Source organism: Vombatus ursinus, unplaced genomic scaffold, assembly GCF_900497805.2.
Source record: "Vombatus ursinus unplaced genomic scaffold, bare-nosed wombat genome assembly UNPS02014973.1, whole genome shotgun sequence".
Taxonomy (NCBI): domain Eukaryota; kingdom Metazoa; phylum Chordata; class Mammalia; order Diprotodontia; family Vombatidae; genus Vombatus; species Vombatus ursinus.
In genome coordinates, this window is record NW_020954751.1 from 7,466,810 (window position 1) to 7,490,698 (window position 23,889).

A 23,889-nucleotide genomic window follows, 5' to 3' on the forward strand; every position below is an offset into this window, starting at 1 on the left:
AGATGGCAGAATGAACCAAAAACTAAAACCCAACAATATATTGTTTATAAGAAACACACTTAAAAATGAGACACACACATAAAGCAAAAATTAAGGACTGGAGTAGAATTTATTACACTTCTGCTGATGTAAAAAAAAAAAAAAAGGAAGGGATAGCAATCATGATTTCAAAGTTAAAGATAAAATAGATTAATTAAAGGAGATAAACAGGGAAACTACATTATGTTAAATGGAACCATAGATAATGAAGTAATATCATTACTAAATACATATGCACCAACTGCTATAGTATCCAGATTTTTAAAGGAAAAACTTAATGAATTACAAGTGGAAATAGATAGCAAAACTATTAATAGTGGAGGACTTGAACCTTCTCAGAACTAGACAAACCTAACAAAAAATAAATAAGAAAGAAGACAAGGAGAGCAACCTTGAATTATGCCTCAGGAGTTATAACCCTTTGACCTGGCAATACTATTTTTGGTCTCTTTCCCACAGTGATCTGGGAAAAAGGAAAAGAACCTATACATTCTAAAATATTTATATCAGCTCTCCTTATGGTGGTAAAGATCTGGAAACTGAAGGAATACAATGACCATCATCTAGGGAAAACCTGAATAAGTTATGGTACATGACTGAGATGAAATACTACTGTACCATAAGAAATGAGCTGGTTGATTTTAGAAAAACATGGAAAGACTTACATAATAATGAAGAGTAAAATGAGTTGAACCAAGAGAAAGTTGTATATAGTAACAGCAATATTGTTTGAAGAGTAACTGTGAATGACTAGGGTATTCTGAGTAATACGAATATTCAAATCAACCACAAAGGACCTACAAAGGAAGATGCTACCCACCTCCAGAGAAAGAAATGAAATATGGAAGAACATATGTATGGTTCCACATACATGTTTGTGTCAAGTGTTGACCTCTAGTGAGGAGCTGGAAGAAAGGGAGGAAGTGGGAGAGGTAAGGGAGGAGGAGAGAGCGGGAAGGGAGAGAGGGGAAGGGGGGAAGGAAGGAAACAAGGAAAGAAGGAAAGGAGGAAGGGAGGAAAGAGCCAATCCCTGACAAAGCTTTTGGGGACATCTACTGTTAGCAGTCATTACTTGGATGAAGAAGATCCAGAGAAAGAGATATAGACAGAATAGTCAGGTAGAAGGAGAGCTAGGAAAGAAGAGTGTCACTAAAACCTTGAAAGAAGGTAGTATCAAGAAGAGTTTAATCCACAGTGTAAATGGCTGAAAATTTCAAGAAGGATGAAGATTTAGAAAAAGCCATTAGATTTGGCAATTAAGAGTTCATTGGTAACTTTGGAGAGAGTAGTTTTAATTGAATAGTGAGGTTGGAAGCCAAATGGCACAGTTTTTAAAAAAAAGGAAAAGAAAGGAAGTTGAAGCACCAATTGTGGATGGCTTTCTCAAGGAGTGCAGCCATGAAAGGAGGAGAGAAATAGGAAATAGCTATCAGGGATGAACAGATCAAGTGAGGGTTTCTTAAAACTGAGAGAGAAATGAGTATGTGAGCAGCAAGAAAACAGCCAGTAGACAGGGAAAGATTAGTGGGAAAGGAGATAATAGAGGGGGTAATCTGCTGGAAAAGACAGGATGGAACAGGATTACTTGTGCATGGCAAAGAAAAGTCCACCTTTTCATGTGAGAGAGGGGTGAAAGAAGTGATAGAGAGAAAAGGCGTCTGACTGACGCGAGGTGAGAAGAGAAGAAGAGCAAGCTCATAGCGAATGGCCTCAATTTTTCTAATGAAACAGCTCAGTGGGAGTCTTGGATGAGAGAACAGGGAGAAGGGAAGCCTTGAGGAGGGATGAATAGGTCTGGGAAAGCTGCTGTGGTATATCTCAACATACCTCTCATTTAATGGGAATATAATGACATTCAACTCTCCTGTGAGTCAAAGTAAAAAGCCCCAAATCCCTGATTTGAAAACAAAGGAAATTCTAAATGTAAACTGAATACCTCTGTATCATTTGTCCAGCCACATCCCTTAACCTGCTTTTTCTCAGGAACACAAATCAGTCCTGAAGCTTATATGCAGTCTTTTATTCTAACTGGTTGTTCTTCATGAACAAAAGAAACAAAAAGAGAATTGTTGAAAGAAGAAAAAATTCAGGATTGTTCAAGTCTACTTTACTTTGTCACTGTGTTTTATTAAACAGGAGTATGGAATGAAAAATATAAAAGACTTAAAAATAGCAAACCAGGAACTAGATACTTGAATAACATGCAATAAACCTCTTTAAAATTAAGTTATTTGGGAGTAAATTATTACAATAAGTAGATTATGTAGCATGTACTAACATGTTTTATTTCAGACCATTCAAATCATAACCATATTAAAATGAAAACAGAAAGGAAACAGGGAAAAAAGCAACAATCATCTTATGGTTCCACATTTGTAGTCAATCAGAAGCTGTATGATCATATTTAATCCAGGTCCTCATTATGTCACTCGTGTTTCCTCCTTAATTAGTCTCAACCTTCCTACATGCTGTATCTTACAGACTACTTTCTAGATTAAATTTCTATGACCATCATATTTATCTCATCAATCCTTTCACTAGAAAATGTCTAATACCTCCTTCTACATGACAACCCTTTAATTGTCAAAAGTCAGCTACTATATCCATTCTATTCTCCTCTTGCAAATCTCTTCTACAAGTTAAATTTTACCAATAATACCTTCAACCTCCTAGTATAAAATACTTTCAGTTCCCACCCACTCCACTCCTCTTCTAGATAGCCAGGGTACTAATGTTCCTTCTAGAACTGAACCAGACAATTCAAATGCAGTTTGTTTGCTTGAACACAGTAGGGGACAGTCCTAGGGATAAAAAGGAAGTAATACACATAGATTAAAGATTTAAAGGTGGAAAAGGACTTTAAGACCATCAAATCCAATCACCATATCTGACAGATGAAGAAACTAAGGCCAAAAGAGGTTAAATTATTTTGCCCAGGGTCACACTGCTATTGTCGGGAACAATTTGAACCAAAAACCAGGAATCAATCTACTAAAGCAACTTGCCTCTAATAAGACATTCTAATGAGATATTCTAAAGTTAAACCTTAAAACAGACATAAAAGAGTAGTGGAAAGAACACTGAATTTGGAGTGAGAAGACTTAAGTTCAAATTCCAATTCTGCTTATTAACTTGCTATTTGTTTGAATCTAATCAAATCATTTCTCTTCATTTGCAAAGTATGGGGATTAGATTAGATAATTTCTAAAGGTCCCTGTTATCTCTAACTTTTATGATTATACTTGGTGATTAACTGGCTATAAGGAAGAAAGGGGAGGGACCAATTTAGTATTAGACTGTAAATTCCATGATGGTAGAAGCCTCAGTGTTATCTGTATTTTGTATCTTTCCCATAGAATAGAAAGAGTTCTAGGCACATGGCAGGCATTTAAATGTTTGAGGAATGAATTGTAAGTTTTTAGCTTGTAATAAGCTGGTTCTAATGCTAAAATGAAATAATGTACATAAAACACTCTCCAAACCTTAAATGCCATCTATACAAATGAGAAAGTATGAATATTCTCCTAAGACAGTAATACAAAGAGATGTGTTAGAGGTCCAAGAACTGAGGCACAGAGAACTCTCACAAACAGGGGGGAAAGACAAAGGATGAAGAGGATGAAGAGTCAAAAGAAAATAGAAAGGAGAAACAAAATAATTAAGAGGACCTGAAGGGAATGAGGTCAAAGTAGAAGTAGTCAAAGGTGTCAGATATAGTAGAGATGTCAAGAATTAGAATTAATAAGAGGCTACTGGGATTTGACTATAAGGAGTTTTCTGCAAGGGAAAAGTTTCAGTAGAGGGGGAAGAAGTTAGGGGATAATAATCAACAAAACAGAGGATGAGGAAGCACCTGAAGAATGGATTTTTCTGAATGTAGTTCAAGGTCAAGATATGCACCAGAAATTATAGCTATTAAGACTAAAGCATGAAGAGAAAAATAGTTATTCAAATGAAAACTCTTAAAAAGGTGATGCTGATTTTTAGGTATCTTATAGCACCCTTCTCCCCCAAGTTTTGCCAAATAGAAATTTTGAAAAAGTGTAAGGGATAGAGACCATAAATATGATTCAATGAAGAGTCTGGTAGTGAAAAAAAGAAAAACAGGTCAATAACTATAAAAGGCTGCAGGATTGAGAGTTTTCCAAATATAACAGACCTTAACAAAGTTAAAGGCAATAGGTGTTAAGGTATTAAAGAGGTAGAAAACAAAGATAATAAGGAGGGAGTTATTAGAGCAAGGACAATGAGAAGTCAGAGAAGGATGGGATCAAGGGCACTAGTGGAGGGATTCAATTTACTTGAGAGATACCTTCCCCTCTGAGACTAGAAGGAGAGATGAAAGCATGAATAGAGACTAAAATGAATCCGTCCTTTTCCAAAAAAAAAAAAAAAATCTAGGGGTATTTAATTAATATACTTAGCCTGTCTCAGAAAATTATTGCTATGCCAACAAAGAAACAATTCCCTATGTAAAATATAACTGTTGTTCTCAATGATTAGAAGAAAAGATGCCACTAAAATAATCTTCCAACAATTGTTTTCATTTTTTCAGACTTTTGGGCACTCTACTTTAGTCTCTGAAGGCAAGTCAACAAGCATTTATTAAGTGTCTACTATGTACCAGGCATCATATATCAGGTGCTTACCCCATGGATAAGACAAGCAATCAAATGTGTACTTTTATACACACAGCTTAGATTTTTCCTCATTCATTAATCAAGAAGTCTTGTAATGGTAAATTAATTCCAGAAGAGGTCATGCATTAATAACCCAACCTTGTATGCAGAGCTGGAATGCCTTTAGGAGGTGGTGATGCTGATTTCCCTCTCCTATTTTTTTAAGTTCCATTTCAACAAAAACAGAATTTTTCTAGCAAACAGGACATCAATACTATTTTTTAAAACTCCTCCCCCCCAATATTAAAGCCAAACTATTTTGAATAAATCTGTATGATGAGCAACAAGACACATCAATGAGGCATTTTACAGGAGTGGTTTCAGTTGCAGTGTGTCACTGAATTCCCAATTTGTGCATCACTATGCTTATGGTATGAAGCTAATAGCTACTATAACACAAGGGCTACCCAAGGACTTCAAGAGTTTCATATTACTCTTGAAAATTACTATTTCCCATTTCATAACTAGAGAAATTTAAATAGGCTTAACCTAAAGAGAAAATGGAATACCAATCTGAGGAAAACAAAACCTGGAGAACAGAATACACAATAAATACAGTAGGTTAAAAAAACAAAACAAAACACTAGGGGTAGCTAGGTGGCGCAGTGGATAGAGCACTGGCCTTGGATTCAGGAGGACCTGAGTTCAAATCCAGCCTCAGCCACATAACACTTACTAGTTGTGTGACCCGGGCAAGTCACTTAACCCCACTGCCTAACCAAAAACAAACAAACAAAAAACACTAAAAGGCAGATGAACTTAGATTAACTATAATGACTAATCTTGGTTTCATAGAAGAGGATGAAACATTTCTCTCATCCCTGTAGAAAGGTTGGTAACTACAAGTGAAATACAACATACACTGTGAGATGAGGTGCATTATCCATAAAGTTTTGCCTAGATGTTTTCTCCAATACAAGTAAAGGCTCAATGGGGAGAAGTAGTCCAGGAAATGACCCCTGAAAACGACAACAAGCATTTATTAAAAGTTTATGATAGACCAGGCACAGAGCTTAAGTGCTAGGAATACAAAAACAAAATTGAAACAGTCCCTACACTCAAGTTCTCTTCCCCCAGTGGGAAAAACAACATATTTACACAAGGTACACAGAAAGTAGAAACGAAGTACTCTTGGATAGGAAGACAATGGTAGCTGAATATATCAAGACAGGCTTCCTATAAAAGGAAACCAAGTAATTCCAAGAGGCAGATAAGCAGAAAAAATATGGAAAGGCAGTATCAAGGCAGAGAAAAGAGAAGGAACATTTTATGTGAGAAACAGGAGGCCAATGTGACTGGACAACAGAGCATGTAAAGGAGAATGTAGCATAAGATTGTGAGAGTTTAGGAAGAGATGGAATGATCAAAGATTATGACTAGATAAAGGATATTAGAGTTCTCATTTATGGAAATGCAGCACTTATTAATGATGGAAAGATCAAGACTATAGCTGAGATAGAGTAAAAGAGTGGTCATTAAGAGTTGAGCAGATAAGAAGGGGAAAGCAACAAATGTTAGAAGGGATGTGGGAAAATCGGGACACTAATTTGCTATTACTGGAACTGTGAAATGATCCAACCATTTGAGTACAACCTGGAATTATCCCCAAACAGTTATAAAACTGTGCATACCCTTTGACCCAGCAATAACACTATTAGGTCTGGTTCCCAAGGTGATCAGGGTAAAAGGAAAAGAACTTTTATGTTCTAAAACATTTACAGCAGCTGTCTTTGTAGTGGCAAGAACAGAAAATTGAAAGGATGCCCCTCAACTGGAGAATGGCTAAACAAGCTGTGGTATATAATTGTGATGGTATACTACTGTACCATAAGAAATAATGAGCTGGTTGATTTTAGAAAAACATGGGAAGACTAGCATGAAAAAATGAAAAGCAAAATGAGCAGAACCAAGAGAATGTTGCACACAGTAACAGCAATATTGCTCTAAGAATAACTTTTTTGCTATTTTGAGTATTATAAATACTCAAATCAACTACAAAAGACCTCAAAAGATCACATTTTTGTGTCTAATGGTAGCTTTCTCTAAGTCAGTGTGGGGAAGGAAGGAGAAAAAAATAAAAAGTGCACAGTAGAGAACAAAAGAAAACTTAAAAGGAAGCACAGAAAAACAGGGTAGCTTTGGAAATTATATAATATTTATTACATAGTTTAAAAAAGTAAACAGTATGAAAAGGAAATTCATGGTTTTATATTGAATCCTCTTTTTATATTGTGCTATGTACATGGCAATTTTTTTTGTCATTTTGAATTTAAGTTCAAAATGAATTTTTAAAAAGCACTGTTTAAAAAAATGAATTGAGCAGATTGGGTAGTTGGGATATTAAATTATTTGAAAGAATATCTGAGAAAAGGTTGGAAAGGCAGTTCTGAGTCAGACTATGAAGTGCTTCAAATGCTAGGATGAGGTATTTGCAGTCTACCTTAAAGACCACAGGGCTTTTAACCAGGAGAGTAACATGGTTAGACCCCTACCTTAGATTATTTTGGTGGCTGTTCAGAGGATGGACTGGAGAGAGAAGAGACTGAAAGCAAGAAGCACAATTAGGAGGTTATACAATAGTCCAAGCAATTGGTGACAAGGGTCTGAACTAGGTTAATGACTATGGATGAATGTGAGCTGAAGTTATGAAGATAAAATCAAAAGACTTGGCAACTAATTGAATGGAAGGGAATGAAAAAGAAAGAAGAGTCAAGGATTTTGGGCACAATGGTAGTACTCTCAACAGAAAAAGGAAAATATGGCAGCTGGGCAAGTTTTATGAAGAAAATGCTTATGTCCTTACAGATAAGGATAATGAGGTGCAGCATTAAGTGATTTTTCCCTAGGTCACACAACAACACAGGCAAGACAAAATCCACGTATTTTAAAACCGTCTACGGTTCTTTTCCCTACATCATCCTGCATCTTCTGAGGACCTCCAAAGTAACTTTAAAAAAAAAAAATACTACACCCATATTTATAAAAGCACCTATTATTTAAGGGACAGCTAATTCATGTGCCAATTACAAATGAATAAAATAATACTAAGTTGAACAAATAGGCTAAGATTATAGCATAATTGGGTGGACTTGAAAATGGTTGAATGTTCTAACAAAGATCATAGTTATTAATGATATAAATGCCAATTTGGAACAAGGTCTGCAGTGAATCATCCCAGGGATTCATGCCTGGCCCTAGAGGTATTTCAATTTTTATCAATGAGCTGAATGAAGGTACAAATGATATGCTTGACAAATTTGTAAAGGATACATAGCTGGGAGGGATAACTAACACTCTGGATGACAAAGTCAAGCTCTAAACTCCTAAAATAGCTTTAAAACTAAAAACACTGAGCTGAAAGAACACTGCACTAAATCTATTATGACAGAATTTAACAGGGCTAAATATAAGCTTTACACTTGGGTTTAAATTCTCAAACACAAGAGAGACAAGACAGCCTAGACAGTTGGTTATTTTTAATACATCAGCGTTTTAGTGGACTGTAACTTTAATGATATGGCAAAAGTGTGATATGAAATCCAAAAGCTAATGCAATCTTGGGCTACATTAAAATAGGCAGAGAAAGTAGGACAGTGGTTTGTAAGCAAAAAAAAAATTGTTTTGCTCACAGCACAGTATTCTTTTCTTTGAGGAATCACAGTATGCTGAACATACAGTTGGCAACACTCAGAGAGTAGGAAGCCCAACCCATGTGTGGTTTCTCTTCAATAAAGGCAGTCATTAGGGGCAGCAAGGTGGTGCAGTGTCTAGAGCACCAGCCCTGGAGTCAAGATAACCTGACTTTAAATGCAGCCTCAGACACTTTGACACTTACTAGCTGTGTGACCCTGGCAAGTCACTTAACCCCAATGCCTAGCAAAAAAACAAATAAATAAATAAATGAATGAATGAATGAATAAAGGCAGTCATTTTTGTTAAGTTCTTTGTGAGTTCAAAGTCTAATATGTTTTAAGGTTACTGTGTATGTTTAACAGGCAAGTTTTATTTTGCAAATATTATCTTTACCATTCTATATGTCAGATAAGTAAAATTCATATTAAAATTATTTATAAATTTTTATTTATCTGCCAAAAAAAATCCAAAGCTTCACAGCATACCTAAAGAAACACTAATATACTATAGGTACATCCTGTGAAAACCATTTAGGACTAGGGAACTTGTTCAATTTGGCCATAGAGGGCAAAATTAGGAGCATGGCATGAAAGTTTCAACAAGAAAAATTAGACTTGATGTAAGGAAAAACTTCCTAATAGTCTATTAAAAGAATGGGTTGTCTCAGGTTCCCCTTCATTGGAGGCTGTTAAAGCAAAAGATGGTTACTTTTCAGGAATATCATAGAGAAGGATTTCATTCAAATATAGTTGTACCAAATAGTCCCTAAGGTTATTTCCAACTCTATGATCCTATGATTCCATGACAATAAGAACCTTCAAATAGTCAATGTTAGCCCAGTCCAAAAGGCTCTCTCATAATTTACACAAACATTAAATGTTTAAAAAACAAAGGCAACTCTCTAAAACCACAAGTTGCTGAACAGTTGCCCACTTGCATTAGTAGGAGTTTCCTAACTGTACATTAACTATAACAGTAATTGATAGAGTCTTTTTAATTGATAGTCTTCTACTTGGACTGCATGAAAAGGAGGCCACTACATGGCAAAGTGGGTAAAGCACTAGACATGAAGTAAGAAAAATGAGTTTAAATCTTGTCTGAGGCACTTAGAAGCATGTATTAAGGTTAGCCTAACAAGTCTTTGTTCTATCATTTCTTAAATCTGAACCATAATTTTCTAGTACACCTTTTGTGATTTTCTGTACCTACTGAAAAACAATAAGAATTATTTTCATAATATTATTTTCATGGCAGTCTTAGATTATGTTACTCATAATTAACATTGTAAGAAAAGAGTACTGCATCCCATGATGTGCCTTAGTATCTACGAAACAGTAGTCATAGGATCCTAGTAGTAGTAGTTGTTGTTGTTGTTGTTGTAGTTGTAACAGTAGTAGTACATGATGGAGCTTATCCTCCCCAATAAAAATTTAAGGGCAAAGGACTTTGCATCCCCAATACTTTGCACAAAGCAGATACTTGATAATGTTTATTTAACCAATTATTTAAAATTTATTAGAAATTTAATAACCATAAAGATGATCAATCAAAGGGAGTATAAGAAATAACATTTTAGGTGAAACCTTATTTAACAAAATAGAACCAATTTTAAAAGTGTGTTTGCTCTCTGTCCCTATCAAAGTCCATCTGAAATTTTGTTACCTTTGACTTTTTCTTCCTGGGGGAGGGGGGGAATTAGAGGTTTGGGAGAAGGATAAGTTGTGGATACACAAACAAAGTCAAAGTATGTAACAGCTCAAATTATGCTGAATTTACTTTTCATTACTTTATATTCTATCTAAATTTTCTTGTATGTCTCAGATGTATTACTTTAGAGCACCATAATAGTCCATTAATACACCATGAATTAAATTTCATTAAACCCAAGAACCTTAAGAGTAAGGTCACCCTTGTAGTGCAACCTAACTGACACAACCTAACTTAATTCAGGAATCCTTTCTATAATACATATAATCATCTAGCTCTACTAAAATGCCTTTCTAGTGATGATGAGTCACTACTGTAGCAGGTAGCTCATTCTATTACTGAGGAACTCATTTTTATATTTTATAAAATTCTTTATGCTGAACAAAATCACGATTTTTTTCCTAATATTAAGACAGATATGACTCTCTATAAAGACTACTTAACTTGGAATCAAACTACTTGGTTCTAATAAAAAGGTGGTCAAAAAATATGAACAAATGTTTTGGGGTTTTTTTTTTTTTAAAGAAAGGCAAAGTTATCAATAACCACCTGAAAAAAGCTTAGCATCACTAATAATAAAAAAAGTACAAATTAAAACTGAGGTATCTCCTCAGATCCACCCATTTTTGTAATTTCATAGATTCAGAGTTGGATGAGACTCTTAGGAGTCACCTAATCCAACCTCTTCAATTCATAATTGGAAAAACTGAGTCCCAGAAGTGACTTGCCCAAAGTCAGATGGGTAATGAGATCAAGCAAGCAAACGTGCTAAAAGATGGTGAAACTAACTGTTGGAGATGCCATGGAAAGAAACACTGCTAGCAGAGCTGTAAATTAATTCAACAAACTCTGGGGAAATATGGAATTATGCAAAAAAAGTTTAATAAATGTCACACTGCTAACCCAGAGATTCCTCTACTTGGATCATATCAAAATGAGGTTACTGTAGCAAAGTAAAGACCCATATGAACAAAAATGTTCACAGAAGCAATTTTTGTGATAACAAAAGCTAGAAACAAAATATTTGCCCAAACACTGAGTAGTGAGACAAATTATGGTATATTATAATGGAATGAAACAATACTCTGTCATAAAGCATGACAAATATGAGAATTTTGAGACACACGAGAAGACTTAGAGGAAATGATAGGCAGCAAGAAAAGCAGAACCAAATGAACTGTGACTACATACACAATGACTACAACCATGTAAACGAAGTCAAGGTGAAAATCAAACAAATGTCTAATCAATTACAATAGTCAATATTAGCATCATACTGTCAATTTAAAGGACACAGCCACCCTTTCTGTTAAGAACTGATTAACTTTTTCAGGGAAAGTACTTTATAAGGGTGTTTGGGGTTTTGTTCAGAAGTGCCTACTATGTCAAAACAAAATTTATCAATAAATTTAATATTTTAAAGACCTGGCTGTGTGGCCTGGGGCAAATTCTGCAACTTCTTTGAGACTCAGTTTCTTCCTCTACCCTATCTATCTCAGAATTTTAAGAAAGGGGCTTTGAAATTCTAAAAGGTTATATAAAAGCTATTATTGTTTACATTCCAGCCCATGGTCCCCCATGGTCTACTTTCTAGATCAATACATATATATGAGGACAGTTATTATGACTCCCTTAAAACCTTACTCCTCCAGGTTAAATAATCCCAGTTCTCAGTGGCTGGACAAGCATTTATTAAGCACCTATTACGTGCCAGGCACTGTGCAAAGTGCTAAGGTACAAAGAAAGGCAAAAGTTCCTACTCTTAAGTAGCTCACAGTCTAATAGAGTAGAAAATATGAGAATAACTATGTAAGAACAAAATATATACAGGATAACCTGGAGAGAATCAAAATGTACAGAGTAGAGAGTTTTGTTTCTAAGAAGTTATTATTGTTTTCTAGGTAAAACAATTTCTCTTCATTTCATTAAGTTCACAAAACCTTCTGCACAAAAAGTTCTGCTTTTTAGTTCTGCTCTCCTTTGACCAAAACACATACAGTCATAGATTTAGAGCTGGAAGAGATCCCCAGAGTTTATTTATTTCTAACCCCTTGTTTTCCAGATGAGGGAACTGAGATCAAGAAAAGTTAGTCACTTGACCTATCTAGTTATAAAGACAAACCTGAGGTTAGAACCCGGGTATCCTAACTACTGATCATAATGCTCTTACTATATCACAAAGTTCCTTGAAATCAATATATTTGCTTTAATTACCAATCTAAGGCCTTCATAATCATGTGACATCATGCAATAACCTTAAAATCATGTCTCTTATAACAGGTAAGTTACGGAAGACCTACAAGTCTGCTAATTGGTAACACTGATGTTTCTTTAATCTATAAATGTCACTACTGTCAGTAATTCAATATTTCTGCCAACACCCAATTCAAAGTATTTGTTTGGAGAAGCCATCAAGTTCCATCTGACTGGTCCCAATTACAAAACAGATTTTACAAAGTTAATCATTTACTTACAATCATTTATTTACAAGGAGAAATAAACCTAAATGAATTGCAAATGACATGTCTGTCACTAACTCAAATTTCATCATCATCATTATCATCATTATCTGTCTGAAAGAGCTTTACATACATTATCTCATTTAATCAACAACTCTGGAAAGTAGATAAGGAAACTGAGGCAGGAGTTAAGTGACTTTCTCAAAATCACACAACAATTAAGTCTAGACAGTATAAGTATGAAGGTTTCTTGCTACTCCAGTCCATCCTCCACTCAAAAGCCAGTGATCTTCCTTAAGCACAGGTTTAGCCATACCATTCCCTTACTAAATAAATTCCAAGTGCTTAGAATCAACCATAAAACACTCTTCTGCACTTGAAATAGTTTATAACCTGGCCACGTTTTATATTTCCGTTCTTATTACTCTTTAACTCTCTTCCTCAAACTCTACAATCAGGGATAGCTGCCTTCTTTCTGACCCTCTCACCTGACACTCCATCTCCCAACCCCACACATCTTCAATGGCTATTTCCCATGCCTAGAACGTTCTCCTCACCTCTATTTCCTGGCTTCCCTGGTTTCCTTCAAGTCAGTTCAAATGCCACCTCCTACAGGAAACCTTTTCCCAATTACTCCCACTGTTAGTGCTCTCTGAGATTACCTTCTATGAGTGAAAGAGGGAAAAGGGAGGGAGAGAGGGAGAGGGAGAGAGGGAGAGAGGGAGAGATATTTTGGAAGTACATAGTTGTTTGCAATGGTATGTCCCCCATTAGAATGTGACTCCTTGACAGCAGGGACAATGTTTTTATCTTTATTTACAACCCCAGCACTTAACACAGTGCCTGGCACACAGTAACGTTTAATGAATGCTTGCTGATTGACTCACAGATTGCCATAAGTTTCATGTATTTCAACACCCATCCATATTCCAGACACCTATAAAGTCTTTCAAGTTGAGGTTCTTAAGAATAGAGCCCACAAGACACAACATTAAATTCTAGAGACCCAAAAAATGAAAAGAACATCAAGGGACTGAGAGATTTCACAAATATAATTTTTCTTTCTTAAAAAGTAACCACTGAAAAATGGAAAAGAATATTTATTTTTATTTTTAAAGTCTTAAATCATTAAACCACCATGTTTAGCTTAGCCAAATAATGACAAAAGGAGAAAACTATATAAAATTATTATTCTAGAAATAGCTGAAGGATGTGAAAACCAAATACAGTGGAGGAAAAAAGGTTAATGTGAAATGAAAACTATATAATTAGAAAAAAGGCAAGTGAAAATGTTACATGTCAAAACTTGATGGCCCATGATAATAAGGAATAAACATACTAACACAAATAGCTAAAATACACAGAGCTTCAACAACATAAAATTAGCCAAAAGTTGTAACCTTCTTTATCAAGCTTTATATTAAAAAATAAACTTTATGCCCCTAACTTGACTTTGGGCAAGTAAACTGCCTGAGCTTCCTCATCTATAATATGTCAGACGGATAATTTCTCTAAGATGACTTCAAGAGGATGAAATCATGTCTAAAAGTATTGTTGTTCTTGGTTAAGTCAGTTAAGAAACACGTATTAAGCACCTACTATGTGCCAGGCACAGTACTTATCACTGACCACAAAAAGGAAGGCAAAAGACAGTCCCTGGCTCACAGTCTACTGGAGGATGTAATATAACTATATACAAATAATCTATTTACTGGAAAAATTGGAAATAGTCAAAAAATGGAAGGCACTAGCATTAAAGGGAATCAGAAAAGGCTTCCCGTAAAAGGTGGGATTTTAGCAGGGACTTGAAGGAAGGCAGAGAAGCCAGGAGAAATAAGTTGGGGGAGCATTCCAGGGATAGGAGATAGTTAATGAAAACACCTGGAGTTTGGAGATAGTCTTGTTTGAGAAAAAGCAAGCGGGCTGGTGTCATTATATCAAAGAGTACAATGGGAGACTGTAAGATTGGAAAGGTAGACAGCTGGGGGAAAGGGGGGAAGAGGAAGGAAGAGAAGGACAGGTCATGAAAAGCTGGACATTGAAGAGCTCCTCCCAGATCCTCTATTTAAGGAGGTTGCCCAGGAAAGCCACCTCATCATTTCCCACCCAACTGCATTACTAGATTTCATCATGGTCTCTAAAACTCCTCATCATGCAAGACCACATCACCTTCGAAAACTCACAGAATTATGAAACTCAGTACCCTGTGCTTCTAGGGCTCTTTCCACCCTCTGATTAGTGAGGATGGAGAGCTCCTCCCATATCTTCCATGTAAAGAGCGTACCAAGAGCAGCCATTCTCATCATTTCCTTACTTCATCATGCCCCTCCTCCCATCAGAAGTCCTTATCCTCCTCCTTCCCTATTCTCAGCTTATTTTCAATGTACTGTATTCCCCCCACCCTTTAAAATAGCTAATTCCTTAAGGACAAGGACTGTCTTTTCCTTTTTTTTGGTATGTTCAGCACAAAGCCTGGAACATAGTAGCCACTTAATGTTTACTGACTGACCTATTTTTATATCTGATCCTAGTGGTGATAGCTAGCCACTGGAGGTGAATGACTAAAGGGGGTGACATGGTCAGACCTGCAATTTAAGAATTTCACTTTGACAGCTGAGTACAGCACAGTCTGAAGTAGGGAACAACTTGTGGCAGGGAGATCAACCAACAGGCTATTGTAATAGTCTAGGGCATGCACCAGGAAGGTGGGAATGTCAGTGGAGAGAAGAGAGTGCATGCAAGAGATGTTGGGAAGGTAAAATGAATAGTCCTTGGCAACAGGCTGGAAGAAGGAAAGTGTGGTGTTAAAAAAAACCTAGAGAAAGAAGAATATCAAGGAGAAGAGGGCAATCAACAGTGTCAGAAGTTGCCAAGATCAAGAACAATGAAGAATAAGAAAATGCCATTAAATCTGGTAATTAAGAGATTGTTAGAAATTTTGGAGGGAGCTATTTCAGTTGAATGATGACAATGTCAGAAGTCACATGAAAATTAAGAAGAGAACAAGGGGAAAGTATGTGGAGGCACTTATTATAGGCAGCATTCTCAAGGAGTTTAGCCATAAAAAGGGAGATAGACAAATGAAAGGGAAGGGAATAAGCATTTATTAAGCATCTATACATGTCAGGCACTGTGTTAAGCACCTTAGAAATATTATCTCATCTGACAGCTAGCAAGGATGGATGGATCAAGTTGATCATTTTTTCAGTAAGAGTAAGACATGGACTAGTACAAAACTGTCAAAATTAAAAAACTTATCACTTCTTTCAGTTAACCAATAAACTGCTTTTTGTGGAATGTACATGGGGGGGAAAAATTTTAGGAGTTTCTTTTAAGTTTTATGCATCAAAACTAAATAAATATGTTAAATATAAAATACAAATATGTATCAATAAAAATTTTAAAGCATCAAGTACCTTAGTCATTCGCTTTCCCAGTTACTACTACTGACACATTCAAGTTTATATGCCTTTCTGAAGATATACAAACACCTCTTTCACATCTGTCCTACCTTTTCAGAGACAATTATATCTTCTCTTTCTTTTGTATCTCTCCATACAAGAGATCCTTAAACAATTACTAGAACCTTCATCTTAAAGCAAAGAACCTAACTCTGTATGTGCCGATGAGTGGAAAGTAGTGGAAAAAGCCTACCAAATAAACCAGTAAAGACAATTAGAAATCAAGTACATAAGTCTTTATTAAGAAGTGTTGAATTGGGGCCGCTAGGTGGCGCAATGGACAGAGCTCCGGCTTTGGAGTCAGGAGGACCTGAGTTCAAATTTGATCTCAGATACTTGACACTTACTAGCTTTGTGACCTTGGGCAAGTCACTTAATCCCGACTGCCTCACCAAAAAAAAGAAGTGTCGAATTAAAGTGGCAAAATGTTTGGCATCAAAATCTTAATTATTTCAATTAATTTCGTGCTATTCAGACTGTGGGCACTTCATACACTTGTGATCTGTACAAAAATTTCCTTCTAGCCTGTTACTAATATAATATAGGCTACTTCTTGTCTATTATTAATTGTACTGAAAATTGAATTTCTGCATCAATCAAACTTTCAAAACTACACACGCAGTTGTCTAACAAAGATTTTTAAAACTGCTTAAAACTGCACTAAAAATTTGGGACACTATATTTTACAACTACTAGTGTCATCACTGTCAGATGAGGAAAGGTTCATCAATTTCAAAGTATACAGAAAGTATAAACAAAGCTAACTTTGGGAATTACACAAGGCAAAGGAATCTACCTCCTCTCATCTCTTTGTGCATTCTGTAGACGTTTTCATGAATGCTTCTAACATCTGTATATGTTAGGAATAGGCATTACCAGTAGACCCAAGCTAATCTATACACTGAGGACTAGAAAAAAAAATCTAAATTTTCTACTCCCGATTACCTGGTCATTTGTACCTTCAGATGGCTTTCTACTTAAAGTCCTTTACAACTTGATTCCAATCTACTTTTCCAGGATTATTATACATTATTCCCTTCACATTTCCTATGATTCTAACCTAAATAACCTTACTGCTGTTCCTAACACACATTCTATTCTTTGCCTTTGCTCAGGCCTTGTTTCATTTTCTGAGTGGTCAGGGCCAAAGATTTTGTAACCTTGTGACTTCTCTGTACTTAATCAACCTCCCCCCCAGCTGCTAATGCCTCCCTCTCAAAATGACCTTTTGTAGTTATTTTGTATACGTATAAATTTTATTTCTCCTGAAAGAATATAATATTCTTGAGGCTAAGTAGTTTCACTTTTTTCCTACTAAACCTTGCACATAATGAGCACTTTAAAAATGTATATTGGGGGGCATCTAGGTGGCACAGTGGATAGAGCACTGGCTGTGAAGTTGGAAGGACCTGAGTTCAAATCCAGCCTCAGACACTTGACACTTACTAGCTGTGTGACCCTGGGCAAGTCATGTTGCCTAGCCCCTCCAAAAAAATGCATATTGAGTGACTGAATAGGAAATGGAGCAAATAGCTCAGGAGAGAGGCCATGGGAAAGGAAGAAAGGAGTAAAAGGAATCCCATTCCCAAGCCACCTCACTCCTACCACTAAACTCTGATTTATAGCTCTGAAAAGGTGGAGATCTTCGATAATAAAAATCTCATGGACCAATGAAAATTAGCCAAGGGCTGTACTGGCATTAGACCAATGTCAGGAAACCTATAGCCCATGGGTCAAATATGTCTCATTTTCATTTTCATGAAGCCATTGATCAAATATCTTTTCCAATTCTCTTTGATTCTAGTTCTTCAGCGTGGTTACTCTTTTCACTGATGGAGAATGCAAATCCTCTATGATTTAATACATGGCCACTAAGAGCTGTTATGACTAAAAATTTCACTATCCAGGTGCCATGCTTATGATTAGGTCTCTCCGAACTTAAAAGAGACTAATTCTTAAAAAAAAAAAAAATGCCCAGCCCATACCAGGGTAAGTACCAAAAATTTCATACAGCAATCTATGTCTAAAACGATGAAAAATATAACAGTACTTTAAAAATCTTTAGTGGCAATACCTTAAAAGGCCACAAGATGGGAATATTGCTGCTCCAAAGTCTCTTATAGATGCATCTAAATGCATGTTTAAGCACTTTGTTAAAAAAAAAAATTTCATATTTTAAAATCTATGAAATAGTTGAAAAGCATATATATATTAAATAGACAATACTCCAATTTCTATAAACCAAAATTTCTAACAACCAAAAATGAAAGAGAATCCCTACCTCACAAAACCACTAAAGTCACATAAATGTCCTTTCCAATATTATTACATATACTCTCCACATATAGCTTTCCTAATCTTTATAGTGACACAGCTATTCAGTGATTAGAATACTAGACACGAAGTCAGGAAGACTTGAGTTCAAATTCAACCTCAGACACTTACTAGCTGTATGACCCTGGGTAAGCTAACCTGTTTGCCTTAATCCACTGGAGAAGGAAATGGCAAACCACTATAATATCCTTGCCAAGAAAACCTCATCGCCAGTATTGGTTTACTACAGTCCACAAGGTCATGAAGAGTCAGACGCTATTGAACAACAATCTTTAAAGCTTCATTAAGAAGTAAAGAAATGCTCATCAGATTTGAATTAAGGAGGGAATAACATACACACTCAATTGGCTACGGAAATCTACCTTACCCTAAAGGAAAATGGGAGGGGGGAGGAAGGGGAGAAGAGAACAGGGGGATGATAAAGGGGAGGGCAGATTGGGGGAGGAGGTAATTAGAAGCAAATACTTCTAAGGAAGGACAGGGTCAAAAGAGAGAATAGAATAAATGGGCAGGATAGGATTAAGGGAAATATACTTACATGACTACTATGACTACTATGGAAATGTTTTGCATGACTACACATGTATAACTTGTATCAGTTGCTTGCTCAATGAAGGTGAGTGAGGAGGGAGGAAGGGAGAAAATTTGGAACCCAAAGTTTTACAAACAAATGTTAAAAAAATTGTTTTCACATGCAACTGGGAAATAATATATACAGGAAATGAGGTATAGAAATCTATCCAGCCCCAGAGGAAAACTGAAAGGGAAGGGGATAAGAGAAGGGAGGGAGAGATAGAAGGAAGGGCAGAATAGGGGAAGGGGTATTCAGAATGCATGCCAGCCTGGGGTGGGGGAGGGACGAGATGGGGAGAAAATTTGGAACTCAAAATCTTTATTGAAAACTAAAAATAAATAAATTTTTTAAAAAAGAAAAGAAAGGAAATAAAGAAGTAGAGAAATGACTTCTTACTATGATATTAGTTGTCTACTAAATTTTAAGTTGTATTAGAGCTTCTGGCAGTCTTATCTAAATACTCAGTATTTCACTGTGGGCCTAAAAAATAAATTATTTAAATAAACAAATGTGTGTTTGTTTAATCAACATTTCTAACTAATCAGAAATTAACAGTAAGAATGTGCTTGGTAAAAATTTGCTTATAAATAACACAGGTCTAGGGATAATTAACTAACATAACACTAATAATGCTGATATTACAGGTCTAAAGCATATACAGGACAATTAGACTCACTGGAAAGCTCTGTCCTAACCATGTTGAAAGACTGCATCCCTAGTCCTAGGTAGCCATCTGAAAAATGTCAATAGTCATACTCTATCAAGAATTTAATTCAACATGTATTAGGCACCCATATGTAAGGTGGGCCGCTAGGCAACGCAGTGGATATAGTGCAAGGCCTGGAGTCATAAAGACTTCTCTTCCTGAGTTCAAATCTGTCCTGACATTTAACTACCTGTGTGACCCCGGGCAACTCACTTAACCCTGCTTGCCTCAGTTTCTTCAACTATAAAATGAACTGGAGAAGGAAATGGCAAACTACTCTAGTATCTTTACCAAGAAACCCCTAAATGGAGTCGCAAGGAGTTGGACACAACTGAAAAGACTGAACAACAACAACAACAAAAATGGCAATAACACCTATCGCATTTTTGGTTTCATCATATTTCTCCAAAGGTGATATTCTTACTTGTCAGCATAAATTTTTAAACATGAGAAATAGGGCTCTATAAAATTGCTTAGAATAGTTTAACACAGAATATGTAATCTAATGCTGTTTCTTACATATTCTGAGAATAAGACCATAGTCTTCTCCAGATTGCCAAAGAGCTTTGTGACACAAAAAGTTAACCCCTGGACTAGAGACGTTTCCTTTATGTCCCCCACAATCTTTAATATTACATCACGTCTTCCTGACTCCAGGTCCAGTACTCTATCCATTACACCACCTAGCAGTCCATTATTGCCATGGATCTTTCCTAATAATTGTCAGACTCAAAAAGTTTTTCATAGCTATTAAAAAGAATGCCACATATTCTAATGAGACAAAGTATGATTATTTCTTATGTTAAAATATATACATATGTGTATATATGATGTAAGACATTGTCTACATCAAGATAACAAGCCTCTGGAACTTGCCTAGAGAACCTTCCAATAGAATGAGGGAGGAAAAGGAATTTTTAGGTGCTTAGCATATAGTAAGCACCTAATAAATGGTTTTTTATTCATTCACTCACACTTTTCTTGTAAAATAACCACTTTGTATATATCCATCTGATTTCGGATAACTATCGAAATTGTACATAATAAATTGATAACTATAAAATGCATAGAGAAAAGCTTAGTTAATACAAGACCAATACAGAAACAAGAAGAATTTTCTAGAACAATGGACAGAATTTTTCAGTCTCCCAACAAAACACAAAATCAGGCTAATTATTTCAACAGTTACTATCACATTCTGCTACATGCTGTGGTATTCTGAAGTCAGCTAAAGCCAATTATTAAATTTTCAGTATGAACTCTTACAAGTCAGAAATCAGCAAATCCTACAAATCAAGACTTGATTAATTATTTTGTTGACTGTTTAGTCCTAAGAAAGTGATAAAGAAGTTTTAATAATGCAGATTAAATTTCAAAGTATGTTGTGTGTAAGGTTGTTAAACATTCACCAGCATACTCCTGCACACTAGTTGTGCAATAATTGTTGTTTACAAAACTTGGTCTTCTACTGGCTGACAAACCTGTAAATCTAAGTTTGCAATATCCTTAAGACAATAATAATAAGAGAAGTGCTGGAAGTCTTGGAAGACTTGAGTTCAAACCCCGTCTCAGATTCTTACTAGGTGTGTGAATCTTATCAAGCCACTTAACCTCTCCCAACCTCAGTTTCTCATCTGTAAAATGGGGGAATATTTAAAACCTATCTCATAAGATTGTGAGAATCAAATGTGAGACACACGTAAAGTGCTTTGCAAATCTTAAAGCACAATATAAATGCTAGCTGTTATTGGTATCATTATTATTACAAAGGTATCACAAATTTTACTGTGAAACAAAATAAACATTCAGAATGATTTCAAAGGATGTCTTATAGGGAAATGATTTTCCTTCATACATCAATCTCAGAATTTCATGAATTTATCCCCAAATATATTTAGCCAAACAGAAAACTGAGATGCAAGAACAACAGAACTATTAGGTTTTACAAAATTATCTTTTTCTATAAATATCCATTTTTATAATATAACTTATTGTACAATATATACATATACATATATACATATATGTATAATACTTAAGGTTTTCAAAATGAAAACACAAATTTTCAATACAATGCAAATGTAAAAACAACAGCTTGAAGCAAGCTTTTTATAAGTGAATAAAACTTTGGGGTAAGGAAAGTTCAAGTCCCAGCTATGCGATTTAACTTCTTTAGATTATGGTTTTTTCATCTCTAAAATAAAGCAATTAAATTAAATGAATACTATGGTCAAAAATTCTATGATTCTGTTATGTCCTTTCAGGTATCATTTTCCTATTCTCTAGTTTCATACGTTTCTATTTTATCTTTCTGTGATATCCTGAGTGACTGAAATGCTTTAATTCACTCCTCAAACTTTTTTTAAAACAAATCCATCTGATATACACACTATTTCCTGACTAACTTCTTAATGTGCAAGGCATTGGGTTGGAGTAGGGGAAAATAGGATGGCATAGTACAACATCAAACATGGTCATGCTCTCAAAAAGTTTATTATATAGGAAGGGAAAAAAAGCATTTCCCAAAATAACTATAATTTAAAGTTACGATAAATGAACACATAAAGGCAACTGAAAATCACTGGCCCTCTGGAATCATTGTAATGGATTCAAGATGCAGAATGAAATATGCTGTTGGACACAAGAGAACTCGTTTTCTTTGACTATGCATATTTGTTACAAGGGTTTTGTTTTGTTTTCCCCCAATAAAAGTGATAGAAGGGATGGGAGGGGGTGAGAAAAATAAATGCTTGTTAAGTTAAAAAAATTTTTTTCTAATATGAGAAAATGAAAATGTAACTCTATATGGGATTTAGTTTCTATGTGTTGGGGGGGGTGGAATTAAAACAAATGTTAACCATGGTCCTTTTTGAATCTAAAATTCTGACAGTGACCAAGAGTAATCAAATAAGAAAAGTGAGTAAACACAAAAGAGTAAGGATTTCCTAAATAACAAATGCATAATAATTTTTTAAAAGAATAATTCTATTTCTTGCTTTCTTCTGTGGCCATCTGACAAGATAGTCAAAAATCATATTAAAAATACTGTATCAGATCTGAGTTAATATATAATGTCACAGTCAAGATATAAATGTTATACTTACCATTGGTTCATGGGCATTCATTTGCCAAGAATTAAATCAGATTAGGATATTTATGTTTTTAAATCAAATATGCTTTGCTAGTCTACAGTCCTTGGCACATGAATGCGTCAACAATCTACTAGATTACAATTCCCAATAGGGCAGGAACCATGTCTTATCAAAACTTGGTTTCTTCCTGAATACCTAGCACCATGCCTCGGACCTAGTACTGTAACCTAATCACATCAGGCATTTAAAATAATGTTTGCTGAATGTTAAGGTTTAATGTGTAGATTTCCTTAATTTCACATGTTTATATTAAGCCTCCTAAAATACAACATACAAATGTGTTTGTTTATATCAGAAAGTGCCATGTTTATATCTAGACAATGACTTGAGGAAATAATTTCAAAGATGAGGAAACATTCCAAAAGTAATAAAAATCTTCAATAAAGAACCTAAAAGCATTATCTCTCATATTCTCTCTGTCTCTCTGTTTCTCCCTCTCTTTCTGTCTCTATCTCTCTCTCCTCCCTCTCCTTCTTACCCCTCCTCTACCCCACAGTACCCTCAAAAAATACAATCCCTGAAAATGCTGAAAAGATCCAGTGCCTTACAGATGAGTAAATTAGCATTTCCACTACCACACTACAATGATATCCTGTGTGTGTGTGTGTGTGTGTGTTTGTAAAGAACCTGATCTGTGTTCATGTAATCCCTAAAACAACCATGTAAAGTAAGAAGTACAAGTATTATTATCCCCATTTTACAAATTAGGACACTGAAGCCAAAAGAAGTTAGCTAAGTTGTTCCAAGATGAGTTAACTAGCAAGTCACTCAACTCTTACCCTCTGAATCCATGTTTAGCATTCTCTCAACTTCACCAAACTCTCCAGGATCTATTTTAAAGACTGGGAGGGGATGGGGGGCGAAGGGGGAGTAAGTGAGGGCGGTTGGTTGGTTTGCACTATTTTTTTTTTCATTTTTTGGTGGTACCTATATAAATTGATCTGATCATTTTACTGTGATTTTGTTGGAGTTGTGAGGGGAGGAAAGAGGGACTTAGGAAAATCAAGTATTCAAATACAGAAAATGATCAAATTTCTACTGTATTAATTCATATCAACATAGTATCTGAAGTTTAAGCTTGAGCAAATAAACTATCAAATGCAATTTAAATTTTAGAATGGTGTCATCTGTGTTTATGAGTTTTA

General features: G+C 35.4%; 1 protein-coding gene across 2 annotated transcripts in view; it reads right to left on the reverse strand.

Moving 5' to 3' along the window:
* Window positions 1-23,889, reverse strand: part of FAM49B (family with sequence similarity 49 member B) — a 201,009-nt gene that overhangs the window by 74,064 nt on the left and 103,056 nt on the right. The gene's annotated exons all lie outside the window — the stretch shown is intronic.